The sequence below is a fragment of the Mustelus asterias genome, chromosome 4 (genome assembly GCF_964213995.1).
Source record: "Mustelus asterias chromosome 4, sMusAst1.hap1.1, whole genome shotgun sequence".
NCBI lineage: Eukaryota > Metazoa > Chordata > Chondrichthyes > Carcharhiniformes > Triakidae > Mustelus > Mustelus asterias.
In genome coordinates, this window is record NC_135804.1 from 103,976,926 (window position 1) to 103,986,796 (window position 9,871).

General features: G+C 43.6%; 1 pseudogene; it reads left to right on the plus strand.

Annotated features, from left to right (window-relative positions):
* Nucleotides 1–1,299: 1,299 nt before the first annotated feature.
* Nucleotides 1,300–9,449, plus strand: LOC144493153 (WW domain-containing oxidoreductase pseudogene; annotated as a pseudogene).
* Nucleotides 9,450–9,871: the final 422 nt, after the last annotated feature.

Consider the following 9,871-nt stretch of genomic DNA (forward strand, 5'->3'; position numbering starts at 1 on the left):
AGTGTTTGCTAGAGCGGTTGGGGAGGGTTTAAACTAATATGCCAGGGGGATGGGAACCTATGTAAGGAGTCTGAGAAGGAAGGAGCAAGGACAAAATATGTGGAGAAGGTTCCAACTGCATTAAAAATCAGGAAAAAAGTTAAAAGGAAGGAGAATTCAGGAGATGTTATTAACGGAAGTGTTAGAATTCAAAAAGAAGGTACAAAAACGAGCATAAGGGCACTTTATCTGAATGCTCGTAGCATTCGAAATAAGGTAAATGAGCTGACAGCACAAATCATTGCAAACAAGTATGATTTGGTGGCCATTACAGAGACATGGTTGCAGGATGGTCATGACTGGGAGTTGAATATCCAGGGGTATCAACCTGTTCGGAGGGACTGACAGGAAGGTAAGGGAGGTGGTGTAGCTCTGATATTTAAGGATGATATCAGGGCGGTAGTGAGAGATGATATAGATTCTATGGGGGAAAAAAGGTTGAATCCATTTGGGTGGAAATTAGAAATAGTAAGGAGAAAATGTCACTGATAGGCGTAGTCTATAGGCCTCCAAATAATGACATCATGGTGGGGCGAGAAATAAACAAAGAAATAACTGATGCCGTTATGATACAGTAACTGATGGTACAGCAATTATCATGGAGGATTTTAATCTACATATCAATTGGTCAAACCAGGTCAGTCAAGGCAGCCTTGAGGAGGAGTTCATAGAATGTATCCGGATAGCTTTCTTGAACAGTATGTAATGGAACCGACAAGGGAGCAAGCTATCCTAGATCTGGCCCTGCGTAATGAGACGGGAATAATTAATGATCTTGCAGTTAGGGATCCTCTTGGAAGAAGTGATCACAGTATGGTTGAATTTTTAAAAAAAATACAAGGGGATTTTCACTGTAACTTCATTCCAGTGTGAATGTAAGCCTACTTGTGATACTAATAAATAAACTTAACTATTAAAGGTTTAGCTGTCCTTAATGTGGGGTTATGAATACACATTTGCTTTAAAGTGGATTAACTACTTGAGGGGATTTGAATATATTGAATGGGCTTTCATGAATGGGAATGTTTTTAATGTTATGAAGTCTGTAGTATATGTTTGGAACTTTGTTTTATTTCATCTCAGTTGGGCTCCTGGGGTCTGCTTATCTGGGATACTGAATAATTTGGCATGGAGGGTGTAAGAGCAAAGGGTGATTGGTGGGCATTTTAATGGGTTGGCACTAAGTCAGCATAAGGCATATAAGAGCACATGGAATTGGGTGCTAGTTGGTACTAAGTTGGTATATGAGCTATAGGGAACATGGAGGTGGGTGGGAATCATTTGTTGGCATGAATTGGTGCTAACTTGATGTAGGGGCTCTAAAGGGCCATGGGGGAGAGGGCATATGTGGGCATGAGTTGGCATATATGGGCACAAGGAGTGGGTGAGGGTGTGGGGAATTAGGCCTACAGGGCCTAATATATAACAAAACAACTGGAACAAAGTCCTAGAGAACTGAGCTAGGCTTTTTGACCAGCCCGCCTGGGCATTTGGCAGCCTCTGCAGCTGCCTCTAATATGCTTCCAGGGATGTCAGGTCCAACTCTATCTCAGACCAAAATGAAGATCCCACCACTCAGAACACGTTTTCTCCAGACCTGTGCGGTGAGATGGGAAATTTTCTGACTCTGTATAACGGCCTCAGGAGAGGAAATCCAGGCCAGTGGAGGGTCCATACATTGCAGTTAAAATCTCTTGCAGTGTAGAAAATTACAGATAAATGGCTCATTAACTGCCTTTATTGCCTTCCCATTGTTGGGTGGGTTGCTATCTAATCACCGAGTCTGTCTCTGGGAGAAATGCACCAAGGCGAGAACTTGTCAGGAAGCCAACCCAACAAGCAACTTAGAATCCCTACAGTGCAGAAGGAGGCCATTCAGCCCATTGAGTCTGCCTTGACAACAATCCCCCTTCGGCCCTATCCCCGTAACCCACATATTTACCCCGCTAATCCTTCTAACCCATGCATCCCAGGACACTAAGGGGCAATTTAGCATGGCCATTGCACCTAACCTGCATATCTTGGAATGTAGGAGGAAACCAAAGCACCCAGAGGAAACCCATGCAGACATGGGGAGAACGTGCAAACTCCACACCGACAGTGACCCAGGCCGGGAATTGAACGGAGATCCCTGGAGCTGTGAGGCAGCAGTGCTAACCACTGTGCCATCGTGCCACCCGTCTTCCCAAATTTCCTTGTGCCCTGCCTTCACAGTCACCTCTGCGGGCCTTGGAACATTCTGGCTCCTATTTATCTTTACATACAGTGACAACTGAACACAATGCTCCATGCATGGTCAGCATTCTCTGAATTCTGTGATTTTACTTACATTTTGTGTACCATCTTGGTCTCCTTGCCTCAAAGAATATATGTGTCATTGAGGGAGAGCAAAAAAGGTTCGCCAGGCTGATCCCTGGGTTGATGGGATTATCCATTGAGGAAACAAGGCCTGTATTCTTTAGAGTTTAGAAGACTGAGAGATGATCTCATTGAAGCATAAAAAATTCTCACAGAGCATGACAGGGTAGATGTAGAAATGATATTCTCCCTGGCTGGTGGAAATCTAGAACATGTGGACACAGACTCAGAATAAAAATAGGCCATTTATGACTGAAATGTGGAGGAATTTCTTCACTCAGAGGGTGGTGAATCTTTGGAATGCCTTACCTAGGAGCACTGTGGAAGATCAGTCATTGAGTATGTTAATGGCCGAGATTTCTAGCTATTAAAGATATCATGGAATATAGGGATGGTGCAGGAAAATAGCTTTGAGGTTGAAGATCAGCTAGTTGAATAGCAGAGCAGACTCGAGGAGCTGAATGGCTACTCCTGCTCCTAATTCCTGTGTTCATTGCAGCATTTTATTTTGTTTTCATCTGCTGTTCTACACCACAGTGATAATTAGTTTATTCAGCTGTTACAGTCCAGTAAGTTTTCTTGCAAACATTCATCAATTATTTTTTAAAAATCACATTAAGGAACCTGCATCAATCCTTCGCAACTGCAATAAATGAGCTTAATAGCCTTTTTGCTGATCCATGCAAATTCCATTTACACATTATGACCTTCTCTATCCTTGCTTTTCTTTTCCGAGCAGAATGCAACAGAAAACAAATACCCAGTATTGGACAGGCCCAAGCTTCAGTTCATTCATCCCATCAATGAGAGTCCTGCAGATCCAGTCGTATGACTTTTAGAAGAGAGCGGAATGGGCACCATTTCAGAACTTGTCCACAACTGAAGCTTCCCCCACATTGTATCCAAGATGTCTACACGCACACACCATTGTCTCCAACATGCCTTGCTGGGCTTCTCACCAATAAGTTTTTCAAAGGATGCTTTATGAACATTTACTCTTTCTGTCTCAAGATGCGACAGAAAGCAGAACAAAGAGCTCTTATAGTACCCTTTCACTGCATCTCACTCAGGCAAGCACGTACAATGAGCCGTGCTTCCTGGCGAGGGATTGGATCTGCCATACCATAAAGCAGGCTGCATTGGAGTCAATGCTGTCAGAGACAGAGGACCATCCAAATACCAGGAATAAAACAGAAAATGCTGGATATACCCAGCAAGTCAGGCAGCATCTGTGAGAGAGGAAGTTAACATTTCAGCTCAATAACTATTCATGAGAACTGGGAAAAGTTGGAGTTGCAACAGGTGTTAAGCAAGTATGAGGCAGGGAAATGAGGAAGGGTGAGCAAAGGCCTGTCAATCTGTGGCCAACTACCTCATCAACCTCAACAACAGCGAGTTCACTGAGAAGAACCACCACAACAGGGAGTTAGATGGCAGGTAGAAAGAGGAAAAGCTATGGTAGCAGACAATGGATATAAAGACACAACAAATTATTTGTGTATGGCAGTTACAGGGTTTGCTGAGCTTTATTGCAAAGATTGAGATCTGAAATGTGCTGAGAATGGTGTTTGGGGGCAGAAAAGAAAGTTAACTTGGGAATATTGGCTATCTTTAACACACACTTACCCAGATTCTGTACCCTTAAGGGTGTAACTATAGACCTGCATGAATTGTAGGCCATTTGCCAATTATGGGTCAGATTTCCATATTTATCCAAATCCACTCCAATCTCAAGTCTAAAATCCTGACTGTTATTTAACTTGGTGATGGGAACAAGTGAAATCAATGTGCTGTTGAAACCGTTCTCTAGATTATTAATGAAAAGGGACTTGGCATTGAAGCCTGGGGCATTCTAGACCGCATTGGGAAGCCACTTCATTTAAAACTAATTCATGTTTGCAGTCCTTAGTTTACACGATCTGTTATGCATCTTTCATTGCTACATGCTATACACCATGTGGCACAGGGGATCATTTCAAACTAACCCACCCAGTGAGTAACTGATGATCCAGTTGGCTGCCTGCCTTACACCAGGGCTAGTTATAATTTTTACTACCTTCTGAAGAACACCTCCAACAGAGCAATTCTCTCCTTCTGCTGCCAAGTCTCTGTTCACTTTCTATAAACAATGTCTTTAAACATGCATTTCCAAGCCAAAAGACTGGGCCCTAGGATAGGGATGGGGGCAGGGAGGGAGCACGAAAGATCAAGCAAAAGATCCTCCCCCTCAGACCCAAAATGGCAGCCAGGCCACATCTGTGGGTGCTGGCTGTCCCTTGGGGGAGAACGTGCAGGATCATAACCCAGATAGCTGTGACTCTTTGAAAAGTAAAAATTAACTTGCCTTCCCTTCTGCCCTACGGTCATGTTCAGATTGGCAGCTCCCACCACAGCAGGTGGGACTACCAATCAATGTGCTGGAGAACCACCCACTGGCTCTCCAGCATTGGCAGTTTGCCCTCTATGCTTGATTGGGCAATGAACCTCGGCTTCCAGATCCTTCTACTATAACTCCTCTGTACATATCCATAGATATAGGCACAGATAAATATTCTGGTCCAGCCCACTGTTGGGACTTGTCACTGTCAGGGTGCTAAATATGATAAGTCAAAGTCCCGTTGATCTCTGGTGGGAATTTCCAGCCATAGGACAGGTGGGACAGGTAGGGTTATACCTGGCATATAGGAAGATACTTGTGGTTGTGGAGGGCCAGTCATCTCAGCTCCAGGACGTCTCTACAGGAATCTCTCAGGATAGTGTCTTAGGCCCAACTATCTTCAGCTGCTTCATCAATGACCTTCCCTCTGTCGTAAGGTCAAAAGTAGGGATGTTTGCCGATGATTGCACAATGTTCAGCACCATTTGTGGCTTCTCAGATACTGAAGCAGTCCATGTTCAAATGCAACAAGATCTGGACAATATCCAGGCTTGGACTGACAAATGGCAAATAACATTCATGCCACACAAATGCCAGGCAATGACCATCACCAATAAGAGACACTCTAACCACCACCCTTTGACATCTCCACAGCATATATAACCCCCAGCGAAACCTCTGCTCACATCCCACCATCATCATGCGTAATTCCTGGTGACAAATGCTCCCCTGCCCACCACTCCCTCTACAGTGCCCACCACCATCAAAGCAGCCTAATTATTCCACCTGCCCTTGCAGAGCAAGCTATCTTGCGTTGCACCCAGATTCATCTGTCTAACAAGGGTGGCAGCAGTCTGGAGGAGTGAAAAACAAAGAGGGGAGAAAAAGAGAGTTGTAGGAGGGCAGGACATGTAGAAGGAGAGGGAACAGAGGAGGACTGGAGGGTAAGGGAAGAGGAGAAGAAGGAATGATGAAAGGAGCAATCAGAGTGGAGTCAGAATAGGGGAAAGAGAGGAGAATGGAAACAAGTGAAGAGAGGGCAAGGAGGGAGGAAATGGAGGGAAGAAAATGGAGTACAAAAAGAGAAGCAAGGGAGAAAAATGTTGGAGGAGAATGGTTGTTATGATGACCCCTTTTCCTACCTCTTCCCCTTTTGAACTACTTGCTGAACTGCATATCCACCCCACCACCTCCATTCCCTCACATTTTCCTTCCCTTTCTCTCCCTCTTCCTCCTCCTCCTCCCATTCCCTGTGTCGCTTTCTGATTCCCCCCCTGCCCTTCTCTAGAGTGCAGGGATATTCTAATGATCTCTGTGATAATGAAATGCAGTATCGATTGCACTATAATAATGCAATAAATATTTTAGTTACCTGCACGTTGTTCTGGAACTGACACTTGCAGTTCAGAAGTTGCAACGATTATTGTCTCCAAGAGCTGCTGAATAACTGTTGGCACATTCATTAATAACGGATTCTGTGAACAGAGAATGCATAAACAGCTGGGAAAGAAGAAGAAATGAGGGAGTAACAACAATAATGTTTCAGAAATTCTAAACCAACAACAAGGGAAACCAGAGACAGATTCCGAGTAAAACAATTTGGAAAAATGTAGAATGTGACAGTGAGAACAGAAAAGCAAAACAGGATGTGAAAATCTAGGGTTTTAAAGATCCCTATCTGTTTACAGCTGTGATTATCCTGCATTGTGAACACATGCACTGGAAAATTGTGCTTTTCAGTGTTTGTTGATAAAGTCTCATGCCATTACTGTGTGTATCAATTTATAGAATCACAGGATTATTCCAACACAGAAAGAAGCCATTCAGCCCATCTTGTCTACACCAGCCCTCTGAATGAGCAATTCCCTGAGTGTCCATCCCAGGATCCAATCAGGGCCCTTTAGATTTTCAGTCTAATGCTCTCCCATCTGACCTATTTCTGCCTTCACCATTTTAAAGAATGCTTTGAGAGACTACTCAGCGAGTTCCATTCTAATCTAGCTCATTTGAAGTGGCTTTTCTTCCCACCCGCACCTTGTTTGTTACCTCAGATATTCCCCAAGCATCTATCCTTAATCCTTTCCAATTCTTCATCTACATAATGCCTCTTGGAAATATTATCCAAAAAATCAGTTTTCATACTTATGTTGATAAACAGTTAAAACGCATCATCGTCTCTCTCAATGCCTCCACTGCAGCTATAGAATCAGATTTCTTGTCCAACACCCAATACCAGGTTTGCTCCAAGTATATACTCAGAAGACCTGATAGGCACTTAGTTCCTTAGTGGAGGTGACTCATGGTTCCTGCTGGTTCTCCAGCCAACAGGCACGACAGCCCCTTCCCAAGTGTTACTCCATTGTATCTGATAATGTTTTCCTTTATTGTATCAGAGCGATTTGTGGTGCAACAGAGGCATTTGCTGTAGAAATATTTGTTTAGAGCTGAGACACTGCAGGTGTGAATTCGGGTCTGTTTATTTTGTACAATCCTAACAGCCAGAATCACAAAATAAACATATGCAAACTTTTTTTCCCATCTTCCAGATCTTTCCTAACAGCTGAGCAAGGTCATACTGGCTAGCACTCAAGAAACAGTTTGTACGTTCGCCAGGACAAAATATCAGTAGCTCCACCAGTGATAGTATATTGTCATTCTTGTGGTATCTAGAGGTACATGAAGAAATATGTCTTGATATGGGTCTCAGTGCCTCTGGATTTAACAATGCCACCTGACTCATATTGCAATGTTAGTCTGTTGTCAGCAGCAACACTGTAATGGCAATGCACCATGAAACTGGTTGATCAATAATGGAAATGCACTGAGGCTGTTTGATCAATAATAGAGATGCACTGAGACAAGTTGATCAATAATAGAGATGCATTGAGACTGGCTGATCCTTCAGTTTACATCAGCCCCATTTTGATGGGATGACGTACTGAGAAGAATCAATTATTACATGTTAATTTTATAGGTTTGTAAACTGTTTAAATACACACAGTTAAATCTTTATTCACTTGACATTTGAATCCTCTTCATAAATTGATCAGTTGAAAATATAACTGGACAAGGAAATTAAATGTGAATTGAAACTATTATCAGGTGAAAAGCTAGTTTAAAATAGGAAAGATAGGGTGGCACGGTGGCACAGTGGTTAGCACTACTGCCTCACAGCGCCAGGGACCTGGGTTCGATTCCCAGCTTGGGCCACTGTCTGCGGAGCCTGCACGTTCTCCCATGTTTGCATGGGTTTCCTCTGGGTGCTCCAGTTTCCTCCCACAGTCCAAAAGACATGCTGGTTAGGTACATTAGCCATGCTCAATTCTCCCTCATTGTAGTGAACTGGCGCCAGAGTGTAGTGATGAGGGGATTTTCACAGTAACTTCATTGCAATGTTAATGTAAGCCTACTTGTGATACTAATAAACAAACTAAACTTTAATACTGGAGGACAGAAAAATACATTGTACCAATGTTCAGTGCCTGCTGACATGGGAAATCGGGAAGCAATTGAACTGGAGTACCATTCTACTTGCTTTCAACGCTCCAACCCAGAGTGTGCATGGTCTGGACACTGACGGAGGACAGGTTGTGATGGTACCCATAGTTGAATATCTTGCTGATATTCTCCACCTTGCAACGCACATGGATCTGAAGCAACTGACATCCAGGGAATCATATGCCAGGAAAGGCGTATGACCGTGGGTTTACCCGTGAAAAGGAGAAAATGGGAGAAAAAAAAGAAAAATTCCTAGCACACACAATCATAAAATAGATTTGGATGATGGAAATCCCTCAGCCATTTGGTCCCAGCCTTCTGGAATACTGGTCAGGTTCTCTGATCTTGTCTGTGGCTATCCCGCTGCCAATGAGACCAGAGAATTTGGCGTTCCAGCCAAAATTCCTTTCACTTTCAGTGGCACCAGAAAATCGCAGTGTGAACGAGGATGGAGATTTTTGGTGACTGTCTCTGTTGACAACCCTTTACAACATCTAGTGCAGTGAATGCCTTGGCATTAAGAAGACAAACCGATCTCTTAATGTATTGATCTGTAATGCTGGTGTGTTTGGTTCGTCATGGCAATTGACTGAGGATGGCCCAGAGACCACTTTTCAAGCCAACCAGTTGAGCCATTTCTCCCTGGTACAGCTGCTTCAGCGAGTTCTATGCCATTCAATACCTTCAAGAGTGATTATTGTATCCTCTGAATCACACAGATTCACTGATATATAAAGGATGCATTGGGGAAGCTGAATTTTAGTCTGCTTTCTCCTGCTAAGAAAGATTACTGGGCCATGCTAGCCTTTAACCAGTTGAAGCTTTGTAATATTCTCTTCTCGAACGAGCTGAACCGTGCCACTTGTCACCCCATGGAGGAATATCCAATGTTTTGCATCCAGGCAACATGATGTACTCCGCAATACAGTGCAGCTGGTTGTTGTACACCCTACTATTTGCCTTGGGTCATCCTTTTACCATGTCTGTGCAACAGGGAACTGTCACCACTAGATACTGTCATCTTGCTGCAGGGCTGGAGGGCCTGGGAGGAATGTACTTCAACAACTGCTGTCAGTGCTCACCATTGCAGAAAGCCCAGGGTGAAGTGTCGGCCTCTGCCTTGTGGGAGCTGAGTGAGAGGCTAATTCAAGAACGAATTGGCAGCCGATCTGTGTAGCGTGCAGCCTGGCTTCTGAAGATGAGATGCAAGGAACCTTGCGCCAGGAAAACGCCATCCGCACTTGTTCTCTCTCTTTCGGCAATCCTCTCCCTTTTTCTGGTTCTTTGCTCATGTTATCAGCTTGAGAGACTGAGTAAAGCTTACCTCTCACTCTATCTGACAAGCAATTCCAGCTGTTGAAGGCCTTTGATGCAAAGAAATAATTCCAGGTGTCAGTCCTAAACTTGCCCTTTACAGTTCTGAATTCTATTGACTTATTTTGTCATCTGGATCCCTCTTTAATAACGTTAATGACCATTAATTCCCTTTGGAAAAAAATCCTGTTAAAAATAGATGCAATCAATCTTCACATTTTTCCCCGTTTTTGCTAATGACCCCATTAGGGAACTGGATTGCAGGAATTACTGAAAATGTGGAGG